This window comes from Chlorocebus sabaeus, chromosome 11, assembly GCF_047675955.1.
Source record: "Chlorocebus sabaeus isolate Y175 chromosome 11, mChlSab1.0.hap1, whole genome shotgun sequence".
NCBI lineage: Eukaryota > Metazoa > Chordata > Mammalia > Primates > Cercopithecidae > Chlorocebus > Chlorocebus sabaeus.
This window is the reverse complement of record NC_132914.1, coordinates 54,071,353-54,096,899: the sequence shown is the minus strand read 5'-3', so window position 1 is coordinate 54,096,899 and position 25,547 is coordinate 54,071,353. Positions and strand designations below refer to the sequence as shown.

The window sequence follows — 25,547 nt, the reverse complement described above, 5'->3', positions numbered from 1 at the left end:
GTGATATATTCATATGATGAAATATTTATTCAGCCATAAAAGGGAAGAAAGTACTGATACATGGTACAATGTGAAGTAAGCCTAAAAACATTATGCAAAGAGACAGAAGCCAGTAACAAAGGACCACATGTTGCATGATTCCATCTATATAAAATGTCCAGAATAGGGCAATCTATAGAGACAGAAAGTAAATTAGTGACTACCTAGGGCAATGGGAGAGGAGTAATGGGAGGATTAAGTGGTGATAGGTAAGTGGGTAGGATTTCCTTTGGGGGATAATAAAATGTTCTAAAATTGACTATGGTAGTGGATGCAAAACTGCATATACTAAGAACCACTGAATTTTATACTCTAAATGTATGATGTGTGAACTTTAAATTGTATGATGTGTGAATTATATCTCAATAGAGCTGTTATAAAAATGTGATGAGGTGCATGTTTATAGCAGCACAATTTGCAATTGCAAAGATATGGAACCAACCTAAGTGCTCATCGACCAACAAGTGGATAAAGAAAATGTGGTGTATATATACCATGGAATACTACTCAGCCATAAAAAGGAACAAAATAATGTCATTTGCAGCAACTTGGATGGAGCTGTAGGCCATTATTCTAAATGAAGTAACTCAGGAATGGAAAACTGCATATTATATGTTCTCACTTATAAATGAGAGTGAAGCTATGAGGATGCAAAGGCACAAGAGTAATATAATGGAATTTGGGGACTGGGAGGGAAGGCTGGAAGGGGGTGAAGGATAAAAGACTACATATTGGGTACAGTGTAAACTGCTCAGGTGACAGGTGCACTAAAATCTCAGAAACCACCACTAAAGAACTTATCCATGTAACCAAAACCCACCTGTACCCCCAAAACTATTGAAATTAAAATATATAGTCAAAAAAAAATGTGATGAGGGCCAGGTGTGGTGCCTCATGCCTATAATCTCAACACTTTGGTAGTCTGAGGCAGGTGGATTGCTTGAGCCCAGGAGTTCAAGACCAGCTTGGGCAACATGGCAAAATCCCGTCTCTACCAAAAAAAGAAAATTAAAAATTAGCTGGGCATGGTGGCATGTGCTTGTAGTCCTAGCTACTCAGGAGGCTCAGGTGGGAAGATCATCGAACTTGAGAGGCTGAGGATGCATTGAGCCATGATTGCACTACTGCACTACAGCCTGGGCAACAGAGCAAGACCCTGTCTCAACAACAACAACAAAATGTGATGAAGATGGGTAGACAGAAGAAGACATTCCAACTACTGAAACTATCTTGAGACGTTAGGTTAACAGAAGTTACCATGAACTGGCACAGAATTCAGCCTAGGTGGCATCACTCTACTTCATTTCCAGGTAGAAAAGTCAGTCACAAGATAAATATATTTTATTGAAGCTCAAATCATGTAAGAGAAATAAACAAATATTTCCTGCAACTCCTCTTACTAAAAACAACAATGTAAAACAAGAAAGGCATCTCTAAAACAGAGCCTGAGGCAGAGAATACATGCCGCATAACTGCCCAGCATAGATGGTTTTTTTTTTTTGACGAAATCCCGCTCTGTTGCCCAGGCTGGAGTGCAGTAGTGTGATCTCGGCTCACTGCAAGCTCCACCTCCCGGGTTCAAGCGATTCTCCTGCCTCAGCCTCTTGAGTAGCTAGGATTACAGGCATTCAACACCACACCTGGCTAATTTTTGTATTTTTAGTAGAGAGGGGTTTCACCATGTTGGTCAGGCTGGTCTCGAACTCTTGACCTTGTGATCCACCCGCCTCGGCCTCCCAAAGTGCTGGGATTACAGGCATGAGCCTCCACACCCGGCCTATAGCTGGTTTTAAAAGGTAACCCTATGGCCGGGCATGGTGGCTCACACCTATAATCCCAGCACTTTGGGAGGCTGAGGTGGGCGGATCACCCAAGGTCAGGAGCTCAAGACCAGTCTAGCCAACATGGTGAAACCCCGTCTCTACTAAAAATACAAAAATTAGCCAGGTGTGGTGGCATGCACCTGTAATCCCAGCACTTTGGGAGGCCGAGGCAGGTGGATACTTGAGGTCAGAAGTTTGAGACCAGCCTGTACTCTACCCTGGGCCACAGAGCAAAACTGTCTCAAAAAAAAAAACAAAAAAAAAAAAGGGTGACTGTCAGTACTTTCTTTTTTTTTTTTTTTGAGACAGTCTTGCTCTGTTGCCCAGGCTGAAGTGTAATGGCATGATCTCGGCTCACCACAACCTCTGCCTCCTGGGTTCAAGCGATTCTCCTTCCTCAGCCTCCCAGGTAGCTGGAATTACAGGCGCCCACCACCACGCCCAGCTACTTTTTTGGTTTTTTAGTAGCGATGAGGTTTCACCATGTTGGCCAGGCTGGTCTTGAACTCCTGGCCTCAGGTGATCCACTTGCCTCGGCCTCCCAAAGTGTTGAGATTACAGGCGTGAGTCACTGTGCCCGGCCTTCATGGACACTTTGAAATGAAGTATGGGGCTGGGTGTGGTGGCTCATACCTGTAATTCCAACACAGAGAAACCAAGGCAGGAGAATCATTGAGGCCAGGAGTTTGAGACCAGCTTGAGAAACACAGTGAGATACTGTCTGTATATAAAATTTTTTAAAAAAGAAATTTGGAGGCTGAGACAGGAGAATTGCTTGAACCCAGGAGACGGAGGTTGCAGTGAGCTAAGATTGTACCATTGCACTCCATCCTGGGTGACAGAGTGAGACTTCATCTCAATAAATAAACAAACAAACAAATAAATAAATAAAAATAATAAAAAGAAATGAAATATGGGATGGTTAAAAAACAAATAAAGAAGCCAGGTATGGTGGCTGATGGCTATAATCCCAACACTTTGGGAGACGGAGATGGGAGGATTGCTTGAGCTCAGGAGTTTGAGACCATCCTGGGCAACACAGGGAGACCCTGCCTCTACGAAAAAGTTTAAAAATTAGCCTGACATAGTGGTGTGCACCTGTAGTCCTAGCTACTCAGGAGGCTGCCCTGCGAGGATCACTTGAGCCAGGGAGGTTGAGGCTGCAGTAAGCCAAGATCGGGCCACTGCACTCCAGCCTAGGCAACAGAGTGAAACCCCGAATAAAAAAAACAAGAAAAAACAAGAAAAAAAAAAGAGAAAGAAACACAGGGATGGTCAATGGTTTTCATTAACTGTATGTCCCAATTTTTTTTTTAAACCCATAGTTTAAATGTGTTCAAATCAGTAGTCTAAAATGACACCAAAAAACAGGTAAAGGGATTTAGTTTATCATTTTACCTCAATCATCTAAAAGTCTACTAGAGTCAGGTGCGGTGGCTCATGCCTGTAATCACAGAACTTTGGGAGGCCAAGGTGGGAAGATCCCTTGAGCCCAGGAGTTCGACACCAGTTTGGGCAACATGGCGAAACTCTGTCTCTACAAAAAAAAAAAAAAAAAAAAAAGAAAAATTCAAAAATTAACCGGGCATGGTGGCATGTGCCCATAAGTAGTCCCAGCTACTCTGGATGCTGAGGCAGGAGGATCACCTGAGTCCACAGAGGTTGAGGCTGCAGTGAGTGGTGATCATGCTACTGTACTCCAGCCAAGATGACAGAGTGAGACCCTGTCTCAAAAAAAAAATCTACTAGGCTGGGCGCAGTGGCTCACACCTGTAATCCCAGCACTTTGGGAGGCCGAGGCGGGCAAATCACAAGGTCAGGAATTCGAGACCAGCCTGGCCAACATGGTGAAACCCTGCCTCTACTAAAAATACAAAAAAGTAGCTGGGCATGGTGGCGGATGCCTGTAATCCCAGCTACTAGGGAGGCTGAGGCAAGAGAATCGCTTGAACCTGGGAGGCAGAAGTTGCAGTGAGCTGAGATTGTGCCATGGCACTCTAGCCCAGGCAATGGTGCGAGACTCTGTCTCAAAAAAATAAAATGAAATAAATTTACCAGATTTAAGCATTGATATAAGTGAAAATGGAACCCAATCAAGAGAATCTTGTATCATCTTCTAAAATTTTTTATGTTTATTTTATTTTTTGACTCTTGCTTCTCTCTGGATTGTTATCATCTTAGCAGGGAAAAACACTTATTCCCTACTTCAGATGTTTCTTTCAATGTAGAAAGCCAAGTGTTTAGCATACCACCCCTCCCTTCTTAGTGACTAGAAGAAAAACACAGCTCCTTCTTTCCTATTTTGAGATCCAGCTGGCTGCAGGGAGTACACACTCAGCTTTGCTACTCTGAACTGGTCAAATTTTATAGGGTAAGTGCCCGCATGAAGAAGTCCATAGGTTTTTGTCTGGTTTTTAAGTACTGCTTGTATTTAGGTGGATAAATCTGTCTAATTCTGGATTCAGTATTAGAACATCTACTAGCCCACAAATATAAGCTATCTTCTTGAATATTAGTTTTATTAGTAATAACAGTGTTACTTATTTCCATCTGTCAAACTTTTTTCGTATTTCTCAACTGGATTGAAGTAAGAGAAATGCTTCAGATTGAAACCCTCAAACCCCAACAATCTTTAAGAGCTATGCAAATGTTATTTTTGGTAATTGAAATAATGGGGTAAAGGTAAGAGTATAGCCCTATCAGTCTGCAAATCCTATTATTTGTAAAATAATAATTTAATAGTAATTCAATTTGAGTTAAAGTAATCAATTCCATTCCTAATTAATGTCTTTATTTTACAAATGAGGAAAAATCAGATTCACTCTTTATATAATTACTTAATTTTTCACTGTTCATTCAGCAACTGAATAGGCAAGGAATCAATGTTTACTCAATTTTTAAAGAAGTATTTTTCTTGACTGTAAATCCCATTAACCAACAGAAAATGGTTAAAACACTGGCTCAAAAGTCACAGAGACTTAGGGGTTTTTGGGGTGTGTGGTTTTTTTTTTTTTTAGTCAAGGTCTCACTCTGTTGCCCAGGCTGGAGTGTAGTGGCACAATCATGGTTCACTGTAGCCCCGAATTCCTGGGCTCAAGCCATCTTCCTACCTCAGCCTCCTGAGCAGCCTCGACTATAGGCGCATGCTGCCACACCTGGATACTATTTGAAATTTTTGTAGAGACTTAGTCTTGCCCTGTTACCTAGTCTGGTCTTGAACTCTGGGTTCAAGTGATCCTCCTGCCTTGACCTCCCAAAGTGCTGGGATTACAGGCATGAGCCACCGAGCACAACCAATATTTGGCTTTAACTCTACCATTGTCTTGTACTAGCTGTGTGACTTTGGATAAGTTGCTTGACCTTACCTATAAAATGGGGATAGTTAACAACACCTATGAAATAGGACTGTTGTGGGGATTAAGATAAATGCAGGTAGCCAGGTGTGGTTATTCTTGCCTATAATCCCAGCTACTCTGAAGACTGAGGTGGGATGATCACTTGAAGTCAGGAGTTTGAGATCAGTCTGGGCAACATAGTGAGACCTTGTCTCTAAAAAAACAATTTTTTAAAAATCAGCTGGGTGTGTTAGTGTACACCTGCAGTCCCGGCTACATGGAAGGCTAAGGCAGGAGGATCACCTGAGCTCAGGTGGTTGAGGTTGCAGTGAGCTATGATCACACCACTCCACTCCAGCCTGGGAGAGGAAGTGAGATCCCCTTCTGCAATAAATAAATAAATACATACATACATATATGTAAATACAAATAAATACATAAATACATTCATACATACATGTAAAACTCTTATCATGGTGCCTGAAACATAATGGGAGCTGACATCTATTCATTCAATAAATATTCAGTGCCCACTTTAGAGTACTTGACACTACATCAGGTACCAAGGACAAAATGCTTAGCTAAACCAGACATGGTTTTGGCCCTAATGAAATTTTCAGGGGTATGTAGTGGGAAGAGGGACATTAATCAAATAATCATAAAATAATTTAATAATTAACCACTGTAATAAGTGGGCTACCAAAAAAAAAAAGGAAGGTCGTGGCCTATTTTCATTAGACTAGTCAGAAAGATGACATTCAAGTACAAAAGACTTCAAGGATGAGAAGAAACTAGTCATTCAGAGAATGAAAGAGATCATTCCAGAAAGAGGGAACAACACAGTTAAAAGCTATAAGGTGGGACTTTGGAGGGAAGAGAAGGCCAGTGACACTGGAATGTAATGAAACATCTAGCCTCTCAGTTTTTAGGTTTATGTGAGTTAAATTTTATAAAGGGCTTAGAACAGTAACTGGTATGCTCAGGAGGCTGAGGGAGGAGAATCGCTTGAACCTGGAAGGCAGAGGTTGCAGTAAGCCGAGATCACGCCTTTGCACCCCAGTCTGGGCAACAAGAGCGAAACTCCATCTCAAAAAAAAATAAAAGAACAGTAACTGGTATGTAAAAATGCTGTCTATTATATAAAATAAAACTAAGAAACAAGGTAATTATTCACTCCAGGGAAAACAAAAATTGAACAAAGGAACTATTATCGTAGCATATTATACAGCTTAGTTAGAAATAATAGTTATAAAATCATAATATAAATACTGAATACTGATTTAACTAAAAATCATGACACAACTTATACACGAAGTTGGGAAGAAAGGGGAGGCTGGAACATAAGGGCATGGGGTTTAAAAGAAATAAATCTTTACCCTCTAGAACAGAAAGGCAATATCTGATTTGCTGAATCAATACACAAAAATAGACTTATAGAATTGCTGAATTCTGGCTGGGCGCAGTGGCTCATGCCTGTAATCTTAGTACTTTGGAAGGCTGAGGAGGGCAAATCACTTCAGTTCAGGAGTTCCAGACCAGCCTGGCCAACATGGTGAAACCTCATCTCTACTAAAAATACAAAAAGTTAGCTGGGTATGGTGGCATGCACCTGTAATCCCAGCTATTTGCAAGGCTGAGGCAGGAGAATTGCTTGAACCCAGGAGGCAGAGGTTGCAGTGAGCTGAGATTGCTCCACTGCATTCCAGTCTGGGCAACAGAGCAAGACTCTGTCTCAAAAAAAAAAAAAAAAAAGAATTTCTGAATTTTATATAATTAACAATGAATGATTTGAAAAGGAAATTAAGAAAACTGTTCCATTTCTAATAGCACCAAAAATAATAATATGCTTAAGAATAAGGTTAACCAAGGAGGCAAAAGACTTGTACAGTGAAAGCTAAAAACATTACTAAAATAAATTGGAGAAGACACAAATATATGGAAAGACACTCCATGCTCATGGATTGGAAGCATTAACATTGTTAAGATATCAGGGCCGGGCACGGTGGCTCACGCCTGTAATCCCAGCACTTTGGGAGGCCAAGGCGGATGGATCACGAGGTCGGGAGTTCAAGACCAGCCTGGCCAAGATGATGAAACCCCGTCTCTACTAAAAATACAAAAATTAGCCGGGCTTGGTGGAAGGCACCTGTAATCCCACCTACTGAGGAGGCTGAGGCAGAGAATTGCTCGAACCCAGGAGGTGGAGGTTGCAGCGAGCCAAGATCGCGCTACTGCATTCCAGTCTGGGCGACAGAGCAAGATTCCGTCTCAAAAAAAAAAAAGATATCAGTACTATGCAAAACAATCTGCAGATTCAATGTAATCCCTAACAAAATCCCAAAAATGGGCTGAGTGTGGTGGCTCATGCCTGTAATCTGCAGATTCAATGTAATCCCTGTCAAAATCCCAAAGATGGGCCGGGTGTGGTGGCTCATGCCTGTAATTCCAGGCACTTTGGGAGGCTGAAATGGGTGGATCACATGAGGCCAGGAGTTTGAGATCAGCCTGGCCAACATAGCAAAACCCCATCTCTACTAAAAATACAAAAATTAGCTGGGCGTGGTGGTGCATGTCTGTAATCCCAGCTACTCAGGAGGCTGAGGCAGGAGAGTCACTTGAACCCGGGAGGTGGAGGTTGCAATGAGCCGAGATCATGCCGTTGCACTCCAGCCTGGGCAAAAAGAGCAAAACTCCATCTCAAATAAATAAATAAATAAAATAATAAAATAAGCAAAGGACTTGAATAGACTTATCTCCAAAGAAGATTTACAAATGACCAATAAGCATACGAAAAGATGTTCAACATTACTAATCATTAGAGAAACAGAAATCAAAACCATGGGATACCACCTCACACCCATCAGGATGGCTACTTGTCAAAAAAAAAAAAAAAAAAAAAAGCAGAAAACAACAAATGTTGGTAAGGATGCAGAGAAATTGGAACCCTGTGCAGCATTGCAAACAGGACAGTGGTTCCTGAAAAAGTTAAAAATAGACTTACCATATGATGTAGCAATTCCACTTCTGGGTATATACCCAAAATAATTGAAAGCAGTGTCTCAAAGGGACACTTGAGTGAATTTGTACACTCAAGTTCATAGCAACATTATTCACAACAGCCAAAAGGTAGAAGCAACCCAAGTATCCATCAATGGGCAAACGAATAAACAAATATGTGCTATATGCTGAACATACAATGAAACATTATTCAGGGTGAAAGGCAAGGAAACACTGACACGTGCCACAACATAGATGAACCACGAGGGCATTATACCAAGTGAAATAAGCCAGTCACCAAAATATTGTATGATTCCACTTACATAAGGTACATAGGGTAGTCAAATTCATCGAGACAGAAAGTAGAACAGTGATTGCCAGAGGCTGGAGGGAGAGGAGAATGTGCAGTTGTTGAATGGGTATAGAGTTTCAGTTCCGTAAGATGAAAAGAATTCTGGAGATGGGTTGTGCACAATGTAAATGCACTTAATGCTACTAAACTGTACACTAAAATGTTCAAGATGAGCCGGGCGCGGTGGGTGCCTCACATCTGTAATCCCAGCACTTTGGGAGGCTGACGCGAGTGGATTGCTTGAGGTCAGGAGTTCAAGGCCAGCCTGACCAACATGGTGAAACCTCATCTTTACTAAATATACAAACATTAGCCAGGCATGATGGCAGGTGCCTGTAATCCCAGCTACTTTGGAGGCTGAGGCAGGAGAATCGCTGGAACCCAGGGGGTGGAGTTTGCAGTGAGCTGAGATCGTGCCATTGCACTCCAGCCTGGGCAACAAGAGTGAAACTCTGTCTCAAAAAAAAAAAAAAAGTTCAAGATGGTACATTTTATGTTATGTATATTTGTCACAATTAAACATAAAAATAGGCCAGGTACAGTGGCTCACACCTGTAATCCCAGCACTTTGGGAGGCCGAGGGCAGCAGGGGGTGGTGGCAGATCATGATGTCAGGAGTTCGAGACCAGCCTGGCCAGCATGGTGAAACCCTGTTTCTACTAAAAATACAAAAAATTAGCCAGGCATGGTGGTGCACGCGTGTAGTCCCAGCTACTCGGAAGGCTGAAGCAGGAGAATTGCTTGAACCTGCCAGGTGGAGGTTGCAGTAAGCCAAGATCATGCCACTGCATTTCCAGCCTGGGAGACAGAGCAATACTCCATTTCAAACAAACAAACAAAAAAAACAAGAAAGAAGGAGAAGAGAGAAAAGAGAGAAAAGAAAGAAAAGGAAGGAAGGAAAGAAGGAAGGAAGGAAGGAAGGAAGGAAGGAAGGAAGGAAGGAAGGAAGGAAGGAAGGAAGGAAGGAAGGATCTTACTAAGAAAAAGAGTGGGAGGTAAGGAAACAGAGACTCTATACAGACTACTCTTTCAAGAAGCTCAGGCCAGGCATGGTGGCTCACGCTTGTAATTCCAGCACTTTGAGAGGCTGAGGTGGGGAGATTATTTGAGCCCAGAAGTTCAAGACCAGCCTGGGCAACATGGTGAAACCCCATCTCTACAAAAAATACAAAAATTATCTGGGCAGAACTCCTGACCTCAGGTATTCTGCCTGCCTCAGCCTCCCAGAGTGCTGGGATTTTTTTTTTTTTTTTTTTTTTTTTTGAGATGGAGTTTCACTCTTGTTGCCCAGGCTGGAGTGCAAGGGCGCGATCTCAGCTCATTGCAACCTCCACCTCCCAGGTTCAGGTGATTCTCCTGCTTCAGCCTCCCAAATAACTGGGATTATGGTGTGCGCCACCACGCCCAGCTAATTTTTGTATTTTTAGTAGAGACACAGTTTCGCCATGTTGGCCAGGATGGCCTCAAACTTCTGACCTCAGGTGATCCACCCACATGCCTCAGCCTCCCAAAGTGCTAGGATTACAGGTTTGAGCCACCGCACCCAGCCAATCGTTAACCTTAATATCATTTACTATGTGCCAGGCATTCATTACTAACAGCTCAATAAAGTAGATACTAGTAGTATACCATTAGATATGGAGCTATGGGAGAAAAAGAAGGTCAAAGATAATATTAAGGTTTTTGGTCTGAGCATATGGAAGAATGAAGTTGCCATTTACTGAGATGGAGAACAATTTTGGCAGGGCAGGGAGGAAAAGAACAAGCAGGAGATCTGTTAAGTTTGAAATGTCTAATTAATGTCTAAATGGAACTGTCAGGTGTGATGTTAAATATATGAATCTAAAATACAGGAGGGCAGTCCAAGTTGAGAGTTCCATCATATGGATGCTATTCAAAGCTATGAGACTGGAGATATACATATATTTATATATATATTTTTTTTTGAGAGGGAGTCTCACTCTGTCACCTAGGCTGGAGTGCAGTAGCTCAATCTCAGCTCACTGCAACCTCTGCCTCCTGGGTTCAAGTGATCCTTCCACCTCAGCCTCCCGAGTAACTGGGACCACAGGCACGCACCACCACGCCTGGCTAATTTTTGTATTTTGGTTTCACCATGTTGCCCCAGCTGGTCTCAAACTCCTGAGCTCAAGCAATCTGCCCACCTCAGCCTCCCAAAGGCCTGAGGTTACAGGCATGAGCTACTGCACCTGTCCAAGAACTGGATAAAACTATGAAGAGAGAAATATAGACAGAAAAGAGGTCAAGGACTGAGTTCTGGGGTACTCCAAGGTTTAGAGGTCAGGAAAATGAGGAGAAACCAGGAAAGGAGGCAGAAAAAGAGAGGCCATAGAAATGAGAAGAAAACCAGGAGAGTGTGGTATTCTGTAAGTCAAATGAAGAAAGTTTCTCAAGGAATAGAGTGATAAATTGTGTCAAGTGTTGTCGATAGGTTAAGATGCAAGTTAAGAAATAAGCATTTTCTGGGGCCGGGCGTGGTGGCTCACGCCTGTAATCCCAGCGCTTTAGAAGGCTGAGGCAGGCAGATCACAAGGTCAGGAGATCGAGACCATCCTGGCTAACACAGTGAAAACCTGTCTCTACTACAAATACAAAAAAATTAGCCATGCGTGGTGGCGGGTGCCTGTAGTCCCAGCTACTTGGGAGGCTGAGGCAGGAGAATGACATGAACTTGGGAGGCGGAGATTACAGTGAGCCGAGATCGTGCCACTGCACTCCAGCCTGGGCGACAGAGCGAGACTCCGTCATAAAAATAATAAACAAACAAAGAAACAAACATTTACGTAATAACATCAGTCACTGCAGACTTTCAAAAGAGCAATTTTGGTGGAGTGGTAGGAATAAAAGCCTAATTAGTTTGGGTTTAAGAGGGAATGAGAGAAGTCTGACATTATCGAAAAATGGAAAGGATGTAAATCCATGACAAATTTTATACATTGTTGATGGGAACAGACTTGGTACAATACTTTGGAAATCAATTTAACATTATCTCCCAAAGTGGAATATTCCCATACCTGATGGCTCAGCAATCCCACTCTTAAGTAGAAACCCAAGAGAAACTCTTGCACAAGGACACTACATACAGAAGAATGTTCAGAACAGCAATTTCAAAAATAGCATTAACGAACAAACAAAATCTAGAAACAATCTAAAAGTCCATTGGCAGGAGAATGGATAAATTACAGTATATTCACAAATGAAATATTATAAAGCATGGAACAACGAATAAAACACATCTACATGCAACATGAATGAATCATGAAAACACAACATTGAAAGTAAAAAAACAAAAACAAAACAAACAGAAGACTATGTGCTGCAATAAGAGACTATAGCAGTGGTTACAAGCACAGATTTGGAACTAGATTACCTGGGTTCAAATCCCAGTTGGGCCATTCACTAGCAGTATGATTTTCAAACTCCCTGTAACTCACTTTTCCTCATCTATAAGATGGGAATAATAATAATGAAGTTGTAAGGATTAAATAAGAAAAAAATAGTTATATAATTATATATTATGTAGATATAATTACAGATAATTATATAAAGTACTTACAACAATGCAAACAAGTAAATTAAACATGATTTTAAAACTATGTTTTTTGGGGAAGACTTTCAGGCCAAAATGGGAGTATAGAAGTAAACTGGCTTAACTTTCCTCCACCGAAAACTAAAACTATGTTTTCAAAAAGTAACAGGGCTGCTGGGCGCAGTGGCTCATACCTGTAATCCCAGCACTTTGGGAGGCCAAGGTGGCCGAATCACTTGAAGTCAGGAGTTCGGGACCAACCTGGCCAACATGGTGAAACCCTGTCTCTACTAAAAACACAAATATAAGTCAGTTGTGGTGGCATGCGCCTGTAGTCCCAGCTACTCAGAAGGCTGAGACATGAGAATCGCCTGAACCTGGGAGTTGGAAGATGCAATGAGTTGAGATCATGCCACTGCACTCCAGCCTGGGTGACAGAGTAAGACGCAGTCTCAAAAAAAAAAAAAAAAAAAAGTAATAGGGCTGGGTGCCACGGCTCACACCTATAATCCCAGCACTTTGGGAGGCCAAGGCAGGAGGATCACTTCAGGTCAGGAGTTCGAGACCTGCCTGGGCAACATAGCGAGACCCTATGTCCACAAAAAATTTAAAAATTAGCTGGGCATGGTGATGCACACCTGTATTCCTAGCTACTCAGGAGGCTGAGGTGGGAGGATTGCTTGAGCCAGGGAGGTTGAGGCTGCAGTGAGTGAGCCATGATTGAGCCACTGCACTCCAGCCCAAGTGACAAAGTGAGACCTAGTCTCAAAAAAAATAATAAAATAAAAAGCAAGATAATGATAAATACGGAATTTAGGACAGTGGTTACCTCTAGAAGAGGTGCAGAGGATGAGATGGAGAAATTCCTGTGTACGTAATTTATAGGCAATGAATCTAGTCTAGTACTTGAGAGTATCTCTTACAGGTGTTCTTCTATTATTACACTTTATAACTACATGTAAACTTCTGTATTATCAGACAATATATTCAAGATAATAAAAGAAAAAAGAATGAAAGGAAATAAATTGGAGACAGCAAGTATATATGATTCTTGAATAGATAGCTCTTTCAAGATGTTTTACTGTAAAGGAAAGAAGAGAAATGAAACAGTGGCTAGAAGAAGAAGAAAAAGTGCTTTAATTTAATTTTTTTTCTTTCTTTTTTTTTTTTTTTTTTTTGAGACAGAGTTTTGCTCTTGTTGCTCAGGCTGGAGTGCAATGGCACAATCTTTGTTTACTGCAACCTCCGCCTCCAGGGTTCAAGCGATTCTCCTGCCTCAGCCTCTCTAGTATCTAGGATTACAGGCATGTGCCACCATGACTGGCTAATTTTGTATTTTTAGTAGAGATGGGGTTTCACCATGTTGGTCAGGCTGGTTTCAAACTTCTGACCTCTGGTGATCTGCCCACCTCGGCCTCCCAAAGTGCTGGAATTACAGGCATGAACCACTGTGCCTGACCAATGTTTTTTTCTCTTTTATACTCCATAGGTTCACAATTTTTAGACAGAGTTTCGCTCTTATAGCCCAGGCTGGAGTACGATGGCATGATCTTGGCTCACTGCAACCTCTACCTCCTGGGTTCAAGCGATTCTCCTGGCTCAGCCTCCCAGTTAGCTGAGATTACAAGCATGCATCATCATGCCCGGCTAATTTTATATTTTTTAATAGAGACAGGGTTTCACCAGGTTGGCCAGGCAGGTCTCGAACACCTGACCTCAGGTGATCTGCCCATCTCAGCCTCCCAAAGTGCTGGAATTACAGGTGTGAGCCACCACACCCAGCCCACAATGTTTTCTTAAAATAAAAGAAATAACAGCCAATATACAGGCTGATATGTGATTATAAACATTACCAATCCTCAAAATAATTCGATAAAATATATCAGCACTTTTTTTTTTTTTTTTGAGATGGAGTCTCACATTGTCACCTGAGCTGGAGTGCAGTGGCGGATCTTGGCTCACTGCAACCTCCGCCTCCCAGGTTCAAGCGATTCTCCTTGCCTCACCCTCCCAAGTAGCTGGGATTACAGGCACCCACCACCATGCCTGGCTAATTTTTTTGTATTTTTAGTACAGACAGGGTTTCACTATGTTGGCCAGGCTGGTCTTGAACTCCTGACCTCGTGATCCACCCGCCTCCGCCTCCCAAAGTGCTGGGATTACAGGCATGAGCCACTGTGCCCGGCCAATATATCAGTACTTTAAGATGAAAAATTCAAGGTCAGAAAGCCTAAGACCTAAGACCTGGCACTGGTCACACAGCTAATACGTGACAAAGCCACATTTAAATTCAGATCAATCAATAAATAATTACTTAAAAAATAAATTCAGATCTATCTAACTCCATATTTCAGGGTTTGTATAGAACACAATGCTTCCTTCCTTTGCTTAAGCTTGATTTCATGACTACCATAGGCACTAAATGTGATAGCTTAATCGCATTTATTAGGATATATTTTTTGAGTATCTACTAGATAGGCCTAAGATGCTACATTAGGTATTTGGGGATATAATAAACTGAATAACACTGTCTCTACCCTTAAAGAGCTTACACTCTAGCAATGAAGATAAGACAATTACCTAAATGATTCCAGTACAATGCAAAATCATATAAACACGATTTAAGAAGTATAAAACATTATGGGGTTTCAGAAAAAAGTCCCCTTTGGGAAAAACAGTCCCCTCTGGGGCTGGGAAATGGAGCGATTAGCAGAAGCTTTATATAAGAGGTAATATTTCAACTGAACTTAAAGGGATGGGTAGGATTTTTAAAGACAGTTTTGACTGTGAGTTCTTAAAGGGCCACTGTCATGCCTTACCCCCAGGGCCTACCATGCTGCAGCAGTTCAATAAATGCAAGTAATATGAGTGAAGTAAACAAATGAAACGAAAGGCCATTCCAGAATTAAGCAACAACAACAAAAACGATCAGAGGCTGAATGCATGAGGCACAAGAACAACAAAAAGATCAGAGTTGCTGGGATGTTAATATGCATATTTTGAGAATAAGTACCAAGTAATTGGTCACGATTCTCTTTACATTTGGCTCCTACATCTCCCATCTTTAAGAAAATTATCTCAGCCAGGTGCAGTATCTCATGCTTGAAATCCCAGCACTTTAGGAGGCTGAGATGGGAGAATCACTTGAGCCCAGGAGTTTGAGACCAGCTAGGGCAATATAGTGGGACCTCATCTGTACAAAAAATTTAAAAATTAGCCAAGTGTGATGGCGTGAGCCGGTAATCCCAGCTACTCGGGAGACCAAGGTAGGAGAATCGCTTGAGCCCAGGAGGTTGAGGCTACAGTGAACCATGATTGTACCACAATGCTCCAGCCTGGGCAACAGAGCAAGACCCTGTCTCAAAAAAAAAAAAAAGGAAAAAGAAAATTCTCTCTTGACAGCACCGCTATCCTCATCCAGCTTTTATCTCATTTCTCTGCTCCCTATCTTTTTTAAAAATAACAACTCTACTGAGTTATAATTCACATACCATACACGTCGCCCATTTAAGTATAAATTCAGGACTAGGCACAGTGACTCACGCCTGTAATCCCAGCACTTTGGGAGGCCAAGGCAGGAGGATCACTTGAGCCCAGCAGTTTGAGACAGGCCTGGGCAACATAGCAAAAGCCCGTCTCTATAAAAAAAAAATTGTATTAGCTGGGCATGTGGCACTGTAATCCCAGCTACTTGGGAGGCTGTGGCAGGAGGATCCCTTGAGCTCAGGAGTTTGAGGCTTTAGTAAGCTATGATTGTGCCACTGCACTCTAGCCTCGGCAACAGAGTGAGACCCTGTCTCTAAATAAATAAAGCATAAATTCAATGTTACTTAGATCACAGAGTTGTGCAACCATAACCAGAATTTTAGAACATTTCATTATCCCAAAAAGAAACACAATACCCATTACCAGTCACTCCCTATTTCCCCACTAAGCCCTAGGCAACCACTAATCGACTTTCTGTCTCTATAGATTTCTGTATTCTGGGCATTTCCCATAAATGGAATCATATAACATATAGTCTCTTATGACTGGCTTCTTTTATGAGCATAATGTTTTTCAAGTTCATCCACGTTTAGCAAGTATCAGTATTCCATTCCTTTTTTTTTTCCCCTAGGGATCTTTGTTTTTTGTTGTTGTTGTGTTTTTTGTTTGTTTGTTTTTGTTTTTTTGAGACAGCATCTTGCTCTGTTGCACAAGCTGGAGTACGGTGGTGTGATCCACTGTAGCCTCCACCTCCCAGCCTCAAGCAATCCTCCCACCTCGGCCTTCTGAGTAGCTGGGGCTACAGGTGTGTTGCACACCAGCATGCCTGGCTAATTTTTGTACTTTTTGTAGAGATGGGATTTTGCTTTTGCCATGTTGCCCAGGCTGGTCTAGAGCTCCTGGGCTCAAGTAATCCACCTGCCTTGGGCTCCCAAAGTGCTGGGATTACAGGCATGAGAAACCACACTCAGCCTAGTACCCCATTACTTATTATTGTTGAATAATATTTCATTGTATGGGCACACCATGTATTTTATTTATCCATTCATCAGTTGATGGACATTTGGGTTGTTTCCTCTTTGAACTATTATGAATAATGCTCCTATGAACATTTATGTACAGGTCTTTGTGTGAACATATGTTTTCATTTCTCTTGGGCATATATCTAAGAGTGGAATTCCTGGGTCTTTGCTTAACCTCTTGAGAACTTGCCAAGATGTTTTCCAAAGCAGCTGTACCATTTTACATTCCCACCAGAAGTGTATAAAGGTTCCAATTACAGGCCAGGCACGGTGGCTCAAGCCTGTAATCCCAGCACTTTGGGAGGCCGAGACGGGCGGATCATGAGGTCAGGAGATCGAGACCATCCTGGCTAACACGGTGAAACCCCGTCTCTACTAAAAAATACAAAAAAACTAGCCGGGCGAGGTGGTGGGCGCCTGTAGTCCCAGCTACTCGGGAGGCTGAGGCAGGAGAATGGCGTGAACCCGGGAGGCGGAGCTTGCAGTGAGCTGAGATCTGGCCACTGCACTCCAGCCCGGGTGACAGAGCGAGACTCCGTCTCAAAAAAAAAAAAAAAAAAAAAAAAAAAAAAAAAGGTTCCAATTACTCCACATATATTATGTCTCTTTCTTTCTTTTTTGATACAGTGTCTTGCTCTGTCACCCAGAATGAAGACAGTGGTGCAATCAACAGCAGCCTTGACCTCTTGGGCTCAAGCAATCCTCCCGCCTCAGTCTCCCAAGTATTAATAGCTAGGACTACAGGTATATACCACAACACCCAGCTAATTTTTGTATTTTTGTAGAGATGGGGTTTCACCATGTTGCCCAGGCTGGTCTCAAACTCCTGGGCATCATGGTGCCAAGGAGTTATTTATCCTTTCGATTATCTTTTTGATTACTGATTATTGTCTTTTTCATTATAAACAGCCTAGTGGGTGTGAAGTGGTATCTCAGCGTGGCTTTATTTTATATTTCCTTGATGGCTAATGATGTTAAGCATCTTTCCATAGAGCCTGTGGATAAACATCGATTCAGATCTTTTGCCTACTTTCTATTTGGGTTCTGCTCTACATCTTAATCAAAGTTCTTAAAAGATTAGTTTTAAGAACTTTACTATACTTCCTTACTTTTTTTCTTTTCTATACTTCCTTACTTTTTTTCACTCATCAACCTATTCCAATCTTGCTTTTGCTCCCCATGCCTCTGGAAATTGCTTGTCAAAGTCATCAACCACCTTTACACTGACAAATTCAAAGACTATGCTTCACTCCTCATCTTCCAGCATTATAATTTTATGATTTGTACACTCGACTTTTTTTTTTTTTTTTTTTTGAGACATAGTCTCACTCAGTCGCCCAGGCTGCAATGCAGTGGCATGATCACGGCTCACTGTAGCCTCGACCTCATGATCACGGCTCACTGTAGCCTCGACTTCCACCAGCTCAGGTGATCCTCCCACCTCAGGCTCCTGAGCAGCTGGAACGACAGGCACACACCATCATACCTAGCTAATTTTTGTATCTTTTGTAGAGACAGAGTTTTGCCATGTTGCCCGGGCCAGTCTAGAACTCCTAGGCTCAAGTGATCCTCCCACTTTGGCCTCCCAAAGTGCTGGAATTACAGGCATGAGCCACTGTGCCTGGCCATACTTGCCTTTTAATTCCAACTGACTTCTTATTCTAATTGATATTTTCCCTTGTTCTGTTTCTGTTCTGTATTTTTTTGTTATACTGCATACTGCATATTCTCTATGGAATAAGAAATGTAAACCAGCAACCAAAGGGTATATCCAGAAAACTGCATTAAAGTAACTGGCTAAGGCCGGGCATGGTGGCTCACGCCTGTAATCCCAGCACTTAGGGAGGCCGAGGCGGGTGGATCACGAGGTCAGGAGCTCGAGACCATCCTGGCTAACATGGTGAAACCCCGTCTCTACTAAAAATACAAAAAAATTAGCCAGGCGTGGTGGCGGGCACCTGTAGTCCCAGCTACTTGGGAGGCTGAGGCAGGAGAATGGTGTGAACCCGGGAGGCGGAGCTTGCGGTGAGCTGAGATCGCACCACTGCACTCCAGCCTGGGCGACAGAGCGAGACTCCGTCTCAAAAAATAAATAAATAAATAAATAAATAAATAAATAAATAAATAAAATAAAATAAAGTAACTGGCTAGTAGAGCAAATGTAACAGAGTCAAGGCGGCGTGGTGCAGGAGGGAGATGGGGGAGATGAGGAAGATAAGGAAAGGCCAGATAGATAGTGGGTGTTGGGCTAGAAATTTGCACTTTGTTCAGCAGGTAATATACGGCCATTAAAGTTTTTTTTTTGAGATGGAGTCTGGCTGTTGTGGGCCCTGGGCTGAAGTGTAATGGCGAGATCTCGGCTCACTACAACCTTGGCCTCCCGGGTTCCAGCAATTCTCCTGCCTCAGCCTCCCAAGTAGCTGAGATTACTGGTGCCTCCCACCATGTCTGGCTAATTTTTGTATATTTAGTAGAGATGGGGTTTCACCATGTTGGCCAGGCTGGTCTCAAACTCCTGACCTCAGGTGATCCACCTGCCTCGGCCTCCCAAAGTGCTGGGATTACAGGAATGAGCCATCACTCCCGACCTGAAGTTTTTTATACAGAAAATAGTGCTAGACCGCTGGATTATAGGAAGATTGTGCTGGCAACAGGTATAAAATTACTTGGGGGCAAGGAATAGGGAAGTTGAAAAATAGGAGGCAAGATGCTCATGCTGGATGTTTATTGCAGTAGTAAAGGTAGTTAATAATGAGGGCATAAATTAGAGTAGTAGTGCTAAAAATGGAAAGGAGGGATCAATGGAAAGACATCACCACTAAAATTTATTTATTTACTTATTTATTTATTTATTTTTATTTATTTATTTTTTTCACATGGAGTTTTGCTCTTTTTGCCCAGGCTGGAGTGCAATGGTGCGATCTCGGCTCACTGCAACCTCGGCCTCCCAGGTTAAGCAATTCTCCTGCCTCAGCCTCCCAAGTAGCTGGGATTACAGACGCCTGCCACCATGCCCGGCTAATTTTTTTGTTTTTTAGTAGAGATGGGATTTCTCTTTTTTTTTTTTTTTTTTTGAGATGGAGTCTCGCTCTGTCGCCCTGGCTGGAGTGCAGTGGCATGATCTCAGTTCAGTGCAAGCTCCACCTCCTGGGTTCACGCCATTCTCCTGCCTCAGCCTACCGAGTAGCTGGGACTACACGTGCCTGCCACCACGCCTGCCTAATTTTTTGTATTTTTAGTAGAGACAGGGTTTCCCCGTGTTAGCCAGGATGGTCTCGATCTCCTGACCTCGTGATCTGCCTGCCTCAGCCTCCCAAAGTGCTGGGATTACAGGCGTGAGCCACCGCACCCGGCCAAGACAGGGTTTCACCATGTTGGCCAGGATGGTCTCGATCTCTTGACCTCGTGATCCACCCACCTCGGCCTTCCAAAGTGCTGGGATTACAGGCGTGAGCCACCACATCCAGCCTATTTATTTTTTTGAGACAGAGTCTCGCTCTGTCGCCTAGGCTGGTGTGCAATGGTGCAATCTCCGCTCACTGCAACCTCTACCTCCCAGGTTCAAGCGATTCTCCTGCCTCAGCCTCTGGAGCAGCTGGGATTACAGGTGCCCGCCACCACACTTGGCTAATTTTTTTTTTTTTTTTGTATTTTTAGTGGAGACAGGGTTTCACCATGTTGGTCAGGCTGGTCTCAAACTCCTGACCTCAGGTGATCCACCCACCTTGGCCTCCCAAAGTGCTGGGATTACAGGTGTGAGCCACTGCGCCTGGCCAACCACTAAACTTTAACCATTTGAGTTAGCTTATCACTGATAACAGAACAGCTGCCCCAGTCAAGAGGTGGCAGACCTATAAGTTCTTAATTCTCAGTCCTATTACATTTGATTTGATGGAAACTAGAAGGAAAAGTAGTAAACATACACAGAGAAAATTCTCTATCCTGTTAGAAGTACTAAGTGATTACAGTACTGTTTGTCACTTCTCTCTCCTGAGTAAACACTCTTAACAATCGCAGGTAACAAGCTTCTCAAAGAGTGAGGATCTGGCAGTACCCACCAGTCAGTCTTACTTTCATCACCTCCTACTCCCCATCAGTCTTCAATATATTAACATTGAGAAGAAATAGAAATGTATGAAAAGTATGTTGGGGAAGGCAAATTATTCTAAGTTAAACACAGTCCCTTTTCTTTTTTTCCAAAGGAAATGGTTGTTGATCCTATGAGGAGTTAAATTATAATAACACATGCCAGGGAGATGATGTCAAGAAAGGCGTGGTTAGACCCTTTACAAGTTTGGAATTCCTTTAGTCCCAAACATTTCCTCTTTCAATCTCACCTATACTCAAATCTCTCTACTTAGGCAACTTCTTCAAACATTGAAGAAACAGTGTTGAGACCCCGTCTCTTTTTACTTCAGCCTTTTTTTTTTTTTAATGAACCAAGTTATTGAAGGGCATTAAAACTGATGTTTAAAAAAAACCCACGAAATTATCTTGCAGAATCCCTCTTTGAAATCCACATTTTTCCCCTTCAGTAACTATTTTAATTCCAAAGAAAGGAAAAAAAAATTAACACTATGTCCTGAGGAAAAAAGTCTGCCTTTATTAGGCATTACACACTTGTTGACTGCATTCCTGTATTTACCACCAGCCAATAAAGAGTAAGAAAATTATGACTGTCATGGGCTCCTCAGTAAACATCTTTCTGGATAAGTGAAGTATATATTTCAAAATAAAACAATCCTACTTTTCATGTTTTTTATTTTATTTTATCTATTTATTTATTTATTTTTGAGATGGAGTCTCACTTTGTTGCCCAGGCTGCAGTGTGGTGGCACAATCTTGGCTCACTGCAACCTCCACCTCCTGGGTTCAAGCGATCCTCCTTCCTCAGCCTTCTGAGTAGCTGGGACTATAGGCATGCACCACCATACCCAGCTAATTTTTGTATTTTCAGTATTTCCGGGGTTTCACCATGTTGGCTAGGCTGGTCTCGAACTCCTGACCTCAAGCCATCTGCCGGCTTCTGCCTCCCAAAGAGCTGGGATTACAGGCGTGAGCACTGAGCCCAGTCAAAGTTAAATTTTTACAATAACTTTTATTAGTTTCAGTAAGAAACAATAACTTTTATATAAAAGTTATATATAGGTAGGGTGTGGTGGCTCACGCCTGTAATCCCAGCACTTTGGGAGGCCGAGGTGGGCAGGTCACTTGAGGTCAGCAGTTTGAGAACAGCCTGGCCAATACAGTGAAACCCCATCTCTACCAAAAATATAAAAAATTAGCCAGGCGTGGTGGTGGGCCTTTGTAATCCCAGCTACTCAGGAGGCTGAGGCAGAAGAATCGCTTGAACCCAGGAGGCGGAGGTTGCAGTGAGCCGAGATTACCCCACTGCACTCCAGCCTGGGCGACAGAGCAAGACTCTGTCTCGAAAACAAACAACAAAAAAGTTATATATAAAAGTTGGCCGAGGTGAGAGGCTCACTTAAGCCCAGTAGGTGGAGGTTGTAGTAAGCCGAGATCATGGCACTGCCCAAGCTACAGAGTGATACCCTGTCTCAAAATAAATGAATAAATAAATAGGCTGGACAGTGGCTCATGCCTATAATCCCAGCACTTTGGGAACCTGAGGCTGGCAGATCACTTGAGGCCAGGAGTTCGAAACCAGCCTGGCCAACATGGCAAAACCCCGTCTCCACTAAAATTACAAAATTTAGCTGGGCATGGTGGCGCGCACCTGTAGTCCCAGGAGGTTGAGGCAGGAGAATCGCTTGAACTCAGGAGACTGAGGTTGCAGGAAGCCAGGATTGTGCCACTGCACTCCAGCCTGGGTGACAAGGTAAGACTCTGTCTCAAAATAAATAAATAAACAAATAAATAAAATTTAACTGGGTATGGAAAATACACAAATTACATAAGCAAATGCATCTATAACACTTTCCACAACAGAGAAACACAGTAAGCCCTACTTGACAAGACAAACAGCAACATAATAATGCTGTAGTTTAAAAACACCCTCCCTAGTCTTCTAGTGTTGAGGAAAAAAATTAAGTAAAATAAAAATAAAAATATGGGGCCAGGTGCAGTGGCTCATGTCTGTAATCCCAGCACTTTGGGAGGCCAAGGCAGGCAGATCACCTGAGGTCAGGAGTTCAAGACCAGCCTGACTAACATGGTGAAACCCCGTCTCTACTAAAAACACAAAAAATTAGGCAGGCGTGGTGGCGGGCACCTGTAATCCCAGCTACTCAGGAAGTTGAAGCAGGAGAATCACTTGAACCCAAGATCGTGCCACTGCACTCCAGCCTGGGTGCGATAGAACAAGACTGCATCTCAAATAAATAAATAAATAAATAGGCCGGGCGTGGTGGCTCACGCCTGTAATCCCAGCACTTTGGGAGGCCAAGGCGGGTGGATCACAAGGTCAGGAGATTGAGACTATCCTGGCTAACACGGTGAAACCCTGTCTCTACCAAAAATACAAAAAAACTAGCCGGGCGTGGTGGCGGGCGCCTGTAGTCCCAGCTACTCAGGAGGCTGAGGCAGGAGAATGGCATGATCACGGGAGGCGGAGCTTGCAGTGAACCGAGATCGCGCCACTGCACTCCAGCCAGGGGGACAGAGTGAGACTCCATCTCAAAAAAATAAATAAATAAATAAATAAATAAATAAATAAAAATATGGGCCGGGCTTGGCGACTCAAAGTGCAATCCCAGCACTTTGGGAGTCCAAGGCAGGCAGATCACTTGAAGTCAGGAGTTTGAGACCAGCCTGGCCAACATGGTAAAACCCTGTCTCTACTAAGAATACAAAAAAATTGGCCGGGTATGGTGGCACTCCTGTAGTTCCAGCTACTCGGGAGGCTGAGGCAGGAGAAATGCTTGAACCTGGGAGGTGGAGGCTGCAGTGAGCTGAGATCACGCCACTGCACTCCAGCCTGGGTGACAGAGTGAGACTTTATCTCAAAAAAAAAAAAAAAAGTAAAAATAAAAATATGAAAACTCTCTGCATTCACAAACGTATATAGGCACAAAAGGAGTCATATGCATAGCCACAAAGTGTTGCACAGATACCGCATCCTTATATCTGAACATAACATTGACTTATAAGAACCCAAAGAATTGACAAATACATTAGTAATTAGTAATTATGTATCTACCCAACCTCCCCCACCAATCCCAATAATTCCTGAATTGTCAAACCTTACAGTTATCAGGAAGAGAAGAGATTTCAACCCAAACCCACAACCATACCTCTTGTCCCTTATACTATCCTAGATTTAGAAGCTAGTTAAATTTTTCCTATACTCCAAGGTGGGAGAGGGAGTAGAGAACGAAAAGAGATTTTTAGATAGCTTCAAATACATGAAAACTCTAATAGGGAAGCAATTCATTTTGGGAATTCATTTTATTTTAATGAGTTCTGGGTAACCTGAGAGACTAGGAGGGAAAAAAATCAGGAAAGAAATTTTCACATGGTACTCTACAAGGTTTGAAAAGAATAAAGACACATGAAATATTTCCCTTTCAAATATATATGTATAATATATAATGTATTATCTATACATACATTTGATAAAGGGATGTCAGCATATGTACATATAAACATACATTGATAACCAACAAATATGTATAAACTCATATTTCATTTCTTTTTGAGATGGAGTCTTGCTCTGTCACCCAGGCTGGAGTGCAGTGGCACAATCCTGGCTCACTGCAACCTCCGTCCCCCAAGTTCAAGTGATTCTCCTGCTTCAGCCTCCTGAGTAGCTGGGATTACAGGTGCGTACCACCAAGCCCAGCAAATTTGGGGTTTCACCATGTTGACCAGACTGGTCTTGAACTCCTGACCTCAAGTGATCCACCCGCCTTGGCCTCCCAAGTGCTGGGATTACAGGCATACGCCACTGTGCCCAGCCTCATTTCTTTTTTAAAGTGAATTTCATTGTGTATATTTAAGGTATATAACATGTTATGGGATACATATAGATAGTAGAAAGGTTACTGTAATAAAGTAAATTAATCATCCCACATAGTTATCCCTTTTGTTTCTCTTTGTGGCAAGAGGAGCTAAAGTCTGCTTATTTAGCATGAATCCCATATACATACAATTTTATTAACTGTGGTCCTCATGTTGTACATTGGATCTCAGGATTTGTTCATCCTACATATCTACTACTTTGTATCCTCTGACCTATAGCTCCCCATTTCCTCTCCCCTCTACCCATATTTCTTTAGGATATAAACAGAATGAGTACCACATAGACTAAGCCCATAAATCAACACTAAGTGTTTTGGGTCTAAACATTTACCCACTGCATTATCAGACACTTTTGTTTAAATCTACCTGTAATGGTCTCATTGGTACATGAGAAAGCAGCAGGAATTGTTCCTCACCCTCCAACATTCCATTAGATGAGCAAAAGATTCCCTAAATGTCCATGTCACATTTTTTTCTTAAAAGAACAGCTATAACACGAAGAGAGGGTAAAGCGTCTTCTTCCTGCTACAGCATGAAATTCCTCCTAATCAGTATGCTGTGTGCCCTGAAATGCCAGAAACTGCCAAATATATTCCTTGTCAAATATGGACAAGATTGTCCATCTCTCCCCAGATTGCCCAAGGACAGCACAACTCTCAGGCAGCCATGGGTTAATCATAAAGACTCCTAGGGTCACTGCAAAGTCTGGCTATCTGCAGAGCTCCAAGTATCAGCTCAAATGCAAGATCCAAAGTATCACAGCGCTCTGTGCCTTAATCCCAAGGTGCGATGTCTCTCAAGACTCCTTCTCTATAGGCTGGGTGGGGTAGGATCTGTAGTCTAGAAGAATATACGCAGCTCTTGATAAACTGTTGTGGCTTCACTATCTATGATTTCAGCTATCTAATACTACTGGTGGTATGGGTAGGAGGGAAGGTTGGGGAGAGAATGGAAACAGTTAAT

General features: G+C 42.5%; 1 protein-coding gene across 7 annotated transcripts in view; it reads right to left on the bottom strand.

Annotated features, from left to right (window-relative positions):
• The window catches only part of RBMS2 (RNA binding motif single stranded interacting protein 2), a 94,991-nt gene that overhangs the window by 67,308 nt on the left and 2,136 nt on the right, over window positions 1-25,547 (bottom strand). The window contains exon 2 of one of the 7 annotated variants that reach the window (XM_073020867.1): window positions 22,342-22,451. The exons of the other annotated variants lie outside the window; for them this stretch is intronic. The gene's annotated coding sequence lies outside the window, so the exon portion shown is untranslated. The remainder of the gene's footprint in view (window positions 1-22,341; window positions 22,452-25,547) is intronic. 7 annotated transcript variants of the gene reach the window in all.